Below are 11,987 nucleotides of genomic sequence, written 5' to 3' on the forward strand. Positions count from 1 at the left end.
ATCTTTTGAAGAAAATTCACACACGGGCTTGATCTAACTGAACATGAACTCATTCCTGCTATAACTATTACCTGAAATGACACATGCTCATCTACACACACACACACACACACACACAGGTCGGGGGAGTTGTTAGCAGTGTCGCTGTGTATTCCCTTGTTTCAGCCTGACTGCCACAGGGTCAAGAGTCTGGGCTGATTAGTGCTTGTCATAAGACCTGTCTCTCATTACACACATACTCAGGGCGAGAGGTTCACCTCAGCTCAGAGAAGAAACCTGTCAATCTTACTCAGCGTAGATGTGAGATGTGCCTTCAGTCGGTTCTCAATAGCAGCAGAATCCCTCCAAGCATACTTTATGCTCCTGTACATAAAGAAGTTCTTCCACTAATGGTTAAAATTTGTCTGATATGGACTTAAACGGCATATAACACAAACCTAGAATCTATTTTCTTGTATAATGTGGTTAGGCACAAAGTGATGCCCTGCTGTAAAATTTCTCTCAAACAATGACATATTTGCAGTGGTGGAGATTATTTAATTGTATTTACTCAAGTACTGTACTTACAGTTTTGAGTTACTTGTACTTTAGTAGTAGTATTTCCATTTTTCTTAAACTTAAACTTCTACTACACATAAGTCAGAAGGAAATGTTGTAATTACATTACATAAAAACAAAACAAAATAAGCTTATAAATTACAAAACACTGTTCAAGATTAAACAGGAACCTTTTTGTGTACAAAAAAAATAAACACATTGCATCTGGTTTGTTTAGTCTGTACAAAAACTGTAACAAAAAAAACAACAATTTATTGCAAAGAAATAGTCTGCTAGCGTTAGAGATACTGGTGGATTTTGTTACTGCTAGCAGTTTCCCTTTGTTTCCAGTTGCTACCCGTAGCCTAAAATTTAATAGACAGGTATGAGAGTAGTATCGATCATCTCATCTCTCTCTTCACCAGAAATTAAATAAGAATATCTCCCAAAAGCTATTTCTTTAAAACTAGCTCTACCTTAGCCAGCTATTCCCTACCAGTAAATGCAAAGAATACATTGATGTATCAGTTTCAATGATCTAATTATGTAATATGTAAAAACATATTGCTCAGTGGGGTACTCATCTACAGATTGAGTACTTGATACTTTTTGCTGATAAGAATTCTGTTCTTTTACATTACATTTACTCATTTGGCAGACGCTTTTATCCAAAGCAAGTTACATTAGAGGAACAACATACAAGCATCAATACAGTACGAGATCTACAACTCACAATACATACTAGTAAGAGCTAATAGCACGTAAGGCATCAATGGGGTAACCTGAGTAACATTTTTTGATTGAAGGACTTTTTAACTTGTAATGGAGTATTTTAACGTTGCTGTAGGCTACCAGCACCTTTACTTAAGTAGAGGATCTGAGTATTTATTCCACCACTGTCCATTTGGCCTAACACACACAAAGAACTAAGGTGCATGTGTTTTACATGTGTGTCTTTGTGTGGATACAAAGCCACAGGGAAGGATTCGTCTGGTCAGAGGCAAGATGGAGAGGACATGCCAAGGACTCCCGTGATGCAATAAAGTCCTCTCATTCTACGCCCTGAAAGCGTCACCCAGGCCTGCAGGCTGAATTGACCCCTGAACCCCTTCTGCAACTTCCTGGACCTCCCTCTCTCTTTCTCTGTAGTCTTTTTCCACCTCTCTCTCTCTCTCTCTCTCTTCAAATGTGCCTCCCCTCACCCCCTGCACCCATCGCTTTCACACACAGGCACCAGCAAGCGGGCAGCAGCCAAATGGCCTGCCCTCTGCTTCATATTGCTGTTGGTCAGGTTTTGTTTTTGTCTTTGATGGTTTGACTTTCGTTCACAAAGCCCAGGAGGACTCCTGTAGCCCAGGGACGGACTCACACACTCACACTTGCGCCAAGCTGAAGAGTTCCGCACTGAGACCCGGGGCATCTTCTCCAGCTTCTGTCAGAGCCATGATGTCATTATGAAGAGACACAAAGCCTCTTCATTACCCCCCTCCTACCCACAAACACACACACACACACACACACACACACACACACACACACACACACACAAGCTATCAACAGAATTAGAAGCAGCACATGGTAAGGTACAGGTGAACAGCAATGTAAAACTAGTGAAGGTGTAAAAAATATTTTCTTTGTATCCAGAGTAGTTGATTGATGTACAGCTTTAGTTTCTTTCTCAAGTTACTGTATATTATAAGACGTTATATCTTCAAATCTTTGGGACAATAAAACACCTGCGTATTGCACTTTCCTTAAATTTCTTTAAAATAAATAACAAATTCAGAAAGTACATTTTGTCCACTCTACCCATTGCATATACGTTATATAGTAGCAAATGTGGTTTAGTAGTGCAACAAGCAGTAGGAGCTGGTGTCCAGTTTCATCCTTAGGGAAGGGATCATGACCAAACAATGTCAATAAACAGAAGAAAAGCAGAGACATAAACCAAACTACTATCATGCAGTTACTGCCCAAATGTGTCTTTTCAAAATATATCATAAAATCTATTGACATGTGTGAGAAAAGGCCTGAAATAAAATGCAAAAATTGATCTAATCCTCACCCTATGTATCGTATACTGTACCTACAGTAACTCATTGGCTCGTAATAAGAGTCAGTACAAAATTTATAAAAAAAAGTATTTTCTTGGTTTAAAAAAAACGTATGTACAGCATATCTTAACAATCGTTGCCTGCCCCAGAAAAAATAAGATCTAATTAAATCTCCTCTTGGTCTGATTTTAATTAACTGCTGTTATACTACTTGTCACTGCCCTTGTGCCTTGGGCTGTCTCATGTCTTAATCTGATCAGATAGTACAATGCAGCTCTGTCTCTTACCTCAGCTCCTCCACTGGACTGAACAAAATAAGGCTCTGCAGCAATGATGATGAACTGTGTAAATGTGAAAGGCAGTTCCAGTAAATATCACTATCTGTAAACACAACCCCAAAATGAACCACAAATTGGCCATAAGGGTTTAGCGATTTTACAAACAGGTCTTTGACCTACAGTGTGCTGGTGCACCTTTAGTAGCTGTATGGCTTCGTACTGCAATGCTCTGCTTTCCTGCTTTAAGACCGCAACAGGGTCACTGGGAGGTCAACAGAAACACAGGCCTGTGACGTCATGTGAAGCCACCCTTTAAAAAAAAAGAAAGAAAATATACTGGATCTTGAGGTATTTCATAATGACACCTTAATCAGAATGTATATAACATCAGTGAGTCCTCTTTATAAATGACATATAATGCAATCAATAATCAGCAGGAAATAAAATCTCACCTGTACACCTTAGGGAAAAAGAAGATCCACAAACCAAATCCACAAAACAAATTGAATTGAAATTAAATTAGTAAAAATGCAGTAGTTTTTTTAATTAATAAAGTTGTGTATAGTTTTAAGGGTATTTTTAGTGTTGGTTGATTAGGATGAGATCACTGTGATTACAGACAAATAAAGTGAATGTTGAACCCTTAAAACTTCATTGTTTTGAAAGAAGTATGGGCAGGATACTAAAAAAAAGCTTTAAAAGTAAAGTAGTCATTTAGAGTGTGTGGGAATTTTGCATCCAGTTTTTCTATCTAGAACATTTGGGCATAACAGGCATCAGTGGCACCTGTTCAAGAACAAGAAACCCATATAGAAAAGGGCCATGGTCTGCTTCTATACAATGCTCTCTATTTTTTCTAATTGGGGTTTTATGGTTAGAAATCTGAAAGCTTTCTCTGTTTGACCAACATACATTTTGACCATGTTTAATTGTGTAGTTATTTGAATGATACTAGCACAACTGTATGCTCTTAAGTTTGAGCATCATGGAGTTAAGGAGTCTCACTGGAAACAGAGAGAGAGAGAGAGACTAAGCACAGTCTAAAAGCCTGCTACCCCTGAGAGATGTCTCAACTTCCTTCAAGTCAAATTACCAAAGGTGTCTTGTTGCATAAAGCGTCCTCCATATACCTCGATTCGAAGTGCAGGTTATTTTTCCTGCTCTGAGCGTTGGTCTGCCTCACCTTCCCCGCCACATTGCATTTAGGGGTCTCTTTAAATAACCCACATGCCTGCCTGTGAGTCATAATACGAGACGCTCAGATGGTAAAGGAGTCCCAACCGGTGCCCAAAAGACGTGTCACTAGTAATACCTCCCCCCCAGACCTGAGGTGTCTTCTTTCGTTGTGCTGTGGGCCTCTGTGATCTGTGTGGAAGGGCAGCGCGCCAGGGCCCAGGCATGCCGTTAGCAGCTCACTAACATAGCATTAGCTCCACGGTCATCTCAGTGGGCCTGTGCTGTCTCAACTGCTTACTCACGCTCGACTACACACACCTTCTGTGGCTCCGCACCGCTTGTTAGCTGGCGACCCCCTCTGTTGTAAGACCACCCTCCCCTTCTCCCTGACCATATCTCCTCTTAGGCCTTTATTCTCCATCCCTCTTTTTCTCTATTTCTCCTCTCTCAGTCGAATCCATCCACTCTCTCTGGGGTTGAAGAGGCCTCAACGGGGGCTCCTGTCGGTGCCAGACACAACACACACGCAGAAACATCTAATGGTTGCGGCTCAGGGGTAAAGGCATTCTACTATCCCGCTAAGAAAAGACAGGTATGGAGAAATAACGGAGTGCCATCAGATCACTTTTTCCTCTCCTTGTGTTTGGGGTTGTGGGGTTACATCGGGCCACCTGGAGGGGAATGTGATGCTTGTTAAGGTGAGGTTTCTGGGAATGCAGCTTGAACGTCGCGCTGGGAGCGAGAATGTACCCGCTAATCTGTTTGTTCCTCCGAGGCTCCAAGTCTTCCTGGCGATGAGACACATTTTGTTACCACACACTCACACAAAGCCCAAGTTACAGTCCTTGCCAGATGACATCTCCCTCACCCTCGGGGGAGAGAGCAAAGGAGGAGGTTCAGAGGGAAAGGAGGGGGGTCTGGGGAAATAGTGGCAGCAGATTAAGGTGGTAGATGACATCTCACACATCATGACAGGAGGGCATTAGACAGAAACGAGGGGAGGGGAGAAAGGTGGGGGCAGAACTTTGATGTGGCAGGGGAGGTGAAGAAGCTTTAAGTGATGAGTGATAGGTGAGCAAGGAGAGGAGAGGAGAGGAGAGGGAGAGCTAGTTTTGGGATGTAATGAGCAGAGGCCAAAGAGTTAGCTGGATATCATGGCGTCTAAGGTAGCGGGGGAGAGAGCTACGTCTGAGTGAGGTGTGAATGGGGTGAAAGGGGCTGATGGGTGGGGTTAGCAGGGCGTAGAGCAGTGTTCTTGAGGGAGTGTGGAGGATCCTTGGAGTCCTGGCAGCTTATGGCATGGCCTGCAGTCAAACAGATGCTGCAGGTCTTGCCAGCCTTGAGCAGGGCACAGATGAGACCGTTTAGAAGCAAAGGAGGGACGTGCCTTGTCTTACCGAGCAGTGTGTGTGTGTGTGTGTGTGTGTGTGTGGACCTGTCTCTCAAAGAAAAGAGAACGTGAGTTGTTTGTTGAAGTTATGCTAATGCACATCAGCTGTCTTCAGCTGATTGTAGGTCCAGTGGTTTTAGGCCATGATGCTCTGGCATCCAGGACATACAGGAAGTATTGTTCCTTGCAGTTTCCGGTCGAGCAGGTACACATTTAACAAATTGTTGTTGTCTGTTTATTGTGTTAAAACTGGCCCACATTTGGGTTAATGGGCCCAGATTCATCTTACTTATCTGATGCGTAGCTTCTATCTTGGGAGGATGAGGCAACAACAAGAAAACAGTGGAGGGAGAAAAAGATGATCAAGAACCTCTTTGAAATGACCTAAAGGGACAATCCACTGATTTTACAAACAAACTGTGAACACATTTCGGTCTTCCATCTGTTGCTGTGAAGGAGCTTCGTCAAGTCTGAGAAAAAACCCATGTGATGTCGAAAGAGCTATCTAGGATTAGGCTGATAATGTTGTTTCACTTCATTTATTCAGCCAGACATCTTTTCAGGGTGCTTGTTTTCTTAACTAGTCGATGGTGATGGACATAACCGTCCCGCTGCTGTCATTTTCAGTCGACACTAAAGCTGCGGTAGCTGTTTCTAGCAGCAAAAGCTTGTGTTACAAATTGGGGATATGAAGTTTGAAAGGCCTGGGTGTATGCCAAGTGGTCACCCCCAGGGCTGAAAAATGAAGCCAAAACTGCAGTTCCTCGATTGGCCATTGAAGCTAGCTCCAAAAGCGAGTCAATCTCCATGTCAAAATGCCCAACCTTACTGGAGAAATAATGTTTGGTACAAAAAACATTTTGGTCACTATAGCTAATTTCTCCCTTTGTGAAAACTGTGCAGGGAGTGCAATTTTGTATAACTCACCTATTGAAATTAAACGAAGGCTTAAAGTTAAAGCATAATTAAGGATGTGGTGTGTGTCCTCTCAGGTGGCGAGCTGCAGCAACCAGGCTTCATTTGGCCGATCTTAGCTCCACCTCTTTGCCCATTGTTGGACTAGCCAGAGTCAGAGGCTGTTTCTCAGTCTGCATTCTTGTCTGTACTTGTGTTCTTGTGGACTTGTGAAACGTCATCAGTCGCAGGCCAAGTACTATTCCAATTCAAAAGTCCGCATCTAGCCAAATACAGTGTTCCCGCTCCGCCTGCATCAGTGGTGACTTGTGTGTACATCGCTGCTGTTCAAATTGCTGAATGACGGTCTGCGTGCTCCCGTTCAAGAGAGTTTGTACTCCAGAGACTTGCTAAGTCTGAGCTTCCAAGTACAGAAGTCTGAACCTGGCGAACTCTGTATTGAGAAACAGCCAGAGACTGCCAAGATAGCTCTTCAGAAACCTATGGGTGAGGCCATGGATGCTACATCCATGTTTTATACAGTCTATGGTGTTTACCAGGCAGTTGGGATCTAACAAAAGTCGTATTACGTGAATTGTACGATCTGTCGTTTGTTGAGCTTAAACTAATGCCTGGACTGCATAAGACTAAAAATCTCTTTTAACATGTATAATATATTTTCATGTATGCATGCTATGAAAAAGGAAAATGACTTCAAAACATGGGAACACAATAACCATTGGTTTCTAACAGTGGTAGAGGATAGAGCAGTTTTCATTACATCTAACTCTATATAGCCATTCATTCTATCTTTCCATACCTGTCTCTCTTCACAAATCAAACCTGCATGTTTAAGGATGGTAGACAGGTTAAAAAAATCTGCTGTATCTTTACTTGAGAATCTATGCCTCTGTTTTGGAAAACTACTGATTCTAGTGGGTGGAAGCATGAAGTAAGTGGAAGAAGAGCAGCGCCAACTCTCTGCTCGCTGTCTATTCTCTCTCCTCCATCTCTATTTTTTCAAGTGTAAGTGATAATATCCTCCCTTTTTCTACCTCTCACCAGCTTGAGTGATTTGCTAAGGCGGTGTGTTCATGTGTGTGTACGTGTGTGTGCGTCTCACATTAGCCTTTTTCCATTAAAGCAATTTCGCCGCCCATTGTATTCCTGAAGAGGACCTGGGAAGTCACTAATGGTGCCTTGCGTCCACACTTGCGCGCTCGCACACACTCCCGCCGCACACGCACACAGCAGAACATCTCTCAGCGCGTGCTATCATCACCTGTCGCCTGATTGCTGTAAAACACACACATTAGCATAGAATGAGACACATTATCACTCCTGATTATGGGACGCTAAGAGGTTTCACAGAAAAAAAAAGACCTCGCACCTTTTCTCCACAATGCCTGCTGCTAGTGAGATAAATGCATGTTGTCCAACATCTCTGACGCTACCGAAACAGCCTGAAGACTCTGCTGATGGATTTAATGGCTTCTTGTTGTCCATGTTCATAACTGCTCAGATTTTTCATGTCAATACTAATTTTTTCAATTCAGACGGCGCTGTGATCCGGCTGCCACCATCAAAACATGTACTTTGTATGTTTCCGGCTTTTTTGAAAGTGGAGTGAAAAGCGGCCGGTTGGTGGTGATTTCAATAGAGCATTACTTATTATAGTGGGAACACATCTAAGTAGAAACAGAAGCAGAGACACACACAAACACAATGCATCCGCCATGAGAGAGGTGACAGTGCATGGTTAGCAGGTGGCCTTCTCTTCCCTGTCTTGATGAGTACAGGAAGTGTCAGCAGAGGACACTTGTTTAAGTCAAAGGTCATCCTTGTCTTCTTTCGGCAATGTTTTCTTAAGTCTCGGGGTCGCTGATGAGGTCCTGCCACCTTTGAAAAACACCACTCATTTCGGTGGTGGAGGAGGAACAGGAGGAAGGATGGAAGACGATGTCAATGATGAGGTTTGACTATTTTCTATTGCCTTTCTGGGTTTTTCCACCAGCATCCTGGAAGGAAAGTGGAGGAAGGGCCATGTCTGGATCCCTATATAGTCTGGCAGGGTCACGAGGTGATGGGTGGAAGAGACTTTAGGTTAAGATGGGAATTCCCCTATGTTTGGGTTAAGCTCATGGTGTGTTGTGAAAACTGCAGACTGCAGACTGCAGGGTTGACAAAAGCTTTATGTCCGCTTCTGGCATGAAATCAGGAGTCCTACAAAAGAGGAACTGAAAGCACAAAGATTTTGAGGTTTTAGAGTTAAATGAAAAGATTGATACCACTCTCATGGCATGGTCCGAAACACGGGGAGACAACAGCTAGCCTGACTATATCCAAAGATTAAAATATTCACCTACCAGCACCTCTAAATTCACTAATAAACACATTTATTCCTTTTGTTTAATTTGTACCAAAACAGAAGTGTAAAATCGATAAGTTGTGGATATGTGTAAAATAGTTGTTTTCCCGTGCTACCAGCCTTTTGCAAAGCTAATCTAACTGCCTGCTGACACATGTGAGTGGTTTATACCTTCTTATCTCACTCTTGGCAAGAAAGCAATACATTTCAAAGTATTCCTTTAAGGTTGACAAAAGTTTTACATTTGCTGCGGGGAGTCAACTTTTTGGTGAGAGATCAGGAAGAATCAGGAGGTTTTTGCGTTTAAACTGAATAATTCAATAAGTATTTAAAAGTTAAGAAACCTCTGGGACAGACGGAGAACATGCTATTTAAAGCGATTTTAAAATGCAAGAGAGAAAGTGAAAGAATGTGAGTTCAGATTTTCTTTAGCACTTAGTAGCTTCGTTTGCCCACCTGTCACCAAGCACACACACATATAGCAAACACACACACACATACACGCATACACACAGAGGTCTGCGATAATGACATAATTGTCCCGGAGCACACAGCCATGCAAATAGGGAAGATGGCTTGTGTTGCCATCCGTAGGTCTCTGCCATCTATTTCCATTATTCTAATGCACTGCTACTGATGACCTGCTCTCACACAATTAACAGTCAGCGAGTGAGAGAGAGGGAGAGAGAGAGAGAGGGAGTGAGTGAGGGAGGGAGAGAAAGAGAGAGAGAATGTGTGGTATTTGAGAAAAGTATTTTTCTGCCCTCATCTCTACCCTGATCTCCTGGCCTGTTTTTTTAAATGGTGTACCAGCTGTAACATATGGTAACTTTTCCTTTCACGTTTTGTTTGACTTTTGTCTCATCTCTTCATCCATCCCTGGAGGCAGAGTTGGAGCTAGATGAACTTAGAAAAAAAGAATTAATGGTGGAAATATTCCTCACTTTTCTGTCCACACTTTACACATGCCATTCTCTCCCTCCATATTCTTTTCTGTGTGTGTGTGTGTGTGTGTGTGTGTGTGTGATCTTCAGAGAATGGGCTGTTGATTCTGGTCTGTTCCTTGGCTCCCCGTCTCATGGTCTTGGCCCAGGTCTGATCCCCGCGATTGGATCGGGGGGCTTTTGTGGTGGCTGATGGGACAGAATTAAGCCAAGTGGCACACACTGAGCACGCTCCGTGGCGGGCAGATGGACGGAAAGTGAAAGAGCTGTGATTTCTCATTGTGTCCCGCCGTCTTTTGGGGTGGGAGTGATGCCCCCAGAGCACATCCTCCATCCAAGAGCTCCATTCTTCAATCAGTGGCCACCGCTTCCTGGGTCCAGAGACACGCCTCTTCAAGATCTCATCTCTGTATCAGACCACAACTGGGTTGTAAGCAGCTTAGAGAAGAATAATGCAGGGCAAGATATCGCAGCTCAGTCTTTATTTAAGGCTCTGTCTTTTTCACATTATTTCAAGAGAGTAATTGAATATTCCTGATCTTTAACCCACAATGTTTTTTTCCTTATTTTTTTTTTTTAATTGGATGCATTTGCTGCCGTGCTTATTACTGAACACAGGTTTTTTTTTAAATGATGCATCATTTAGAAATATAGTGTTGTTATTTAAATGAAGTCTCTGGATCAGTGCACTTGCAGCTGTGTCCAGCTGTTGACAATGAACTCGTATGCTCAAGAGATTTGGGAAGTAAACAGATGCCCAAAATGTCTGTTTAAACATATTCTAAAACCGATTAAAAAGATATGATGGGGTTAAATGACAGTGGGGGGAAAAGTTCCCACACATAATATTTAACCACTTACCTTTGGAGCCACCCCCTGCACCCAACCACTGAAGCTTAGCCTCAATGAGATTTACAACACGAGTGTGTGTAATAGTTATTTGACCCACTGCTTTTCTGTGTATACATTTGTGAGTCTGTTTGGGTGAATGTTACGATTACAGCAGATTACTTACACCCGTGTAAAAACAGGAATTAGTTCCCAATAAGAACTGCTTACAGGGCCTAAAAACGTCAAAGATAATCATTAGGCCAAGGGGAACATCACTCATTGCATCACGCAAACACCCTCTCCTACCATTACATGTTAAAAAGGAACAAATACGCTTTCCCCGCCTTTCTCCATCCCCTCTACCCCTCCCGATACTAGCAAACTGAGCTGTCGGTGGTGGTGCTTAACTGCTCCTCTGATCTGGACATTAGAGAGGGGGCTTTGGAGTTTTATTTTGAGGGGGCAAATCATGTGAAAGGGCCCAAAAGCCCAGAGATCTAGCCAGGAAGGGTGGTCAAAATGCTTTCCATCCTTCCCATCCTCGACTGATTCAGGCAGAACCTTTTGTCTCCTGTTCTGAGAGCTGAGTGACAACAGGGAGAGACAGAAAGAAAGAGAGACCACAGGAGGTAACAGTGGTAACATGGCGTCCCCAGTAAGGGTTGAGTGATCTACTTAGAAGGGCCATGGCAGGCCTCGCTAGCAGAAGCCAGATAGATGCCTGAGCAGGCTGGCCGAGGACCAGACACCCCTTTAAATCTGCTACTATGGCTAATCTCTAATCTGGAGATTTACTATATCTGTTCCCCTCTCCCTCTGTTTCTCTTTTTCTCCCTGTTTCTACTTCTCCACATCTAGAAATGGAGCAATCTGTGAGTATTTCAAAAATGCATTTATCCCCAAAATGTGTTATTAAAGACTGTCTAATTCCCTGCACATCCCTCAGCTACTCCAGCCCCACCCTCCCAACCAAGCCCAACAACACACACACACACACACACACACACACACACACACACACACACACACACACACACACACACACACACACACACACACACACACACACACACGCAAAATCTTTTGCAGATGGCCACATAAAGCACAATCAGCCAAACAAGACGGCTGATTTCAGGGTGGAATGTTGGACTCCCTCTCCCTTGGAGGGCATCCTTGGTGGACATTGCTAGCTAGGAGCCATTAGATGTTAGCCGTGTGCACTGCGCCAGCACCAGTCACAACCAATCCTGAATCTTCCTATAACTGGACCTAGCTCCAGTCCAAAAACTGGAGCGAGGAAGAGCTTGCCTGCCTGAAACAATATAGTCGGATTGAAGAAAGACATGCTGTGTGCCATGCATATATCAGGTGATTACCTCACACATCTTGCAATAAATGAAACCCTAAAATGCATTTCTTTACAAAGATATTGCTAACAATGTTGGTCTTTTAATGGATGTTGGAGTCATGTGGGTGCCTTTAGAAGATGGTTTTCTTTGCTGCCAACAAAAGCAC

The sequence above is a fragment of the Micropterus salmoides genome, unplaced genomic scaffold (assembly GCF_014851395.1).
Source record: "Micropterus salmoides isolate LMB-PRFRI ecotype aquatic unplaced genomic scaffold, ASM1485139v1 Ms_hic_scaffold_18, whole genome shotgun sequence".
Classification (NCBI taxonomy): Eukaryota; Metazoa; Chordata; class Actinopteri; order Centrarchiformes; family Centrarchidae; genus Micropterus; species Micropterus salmoides.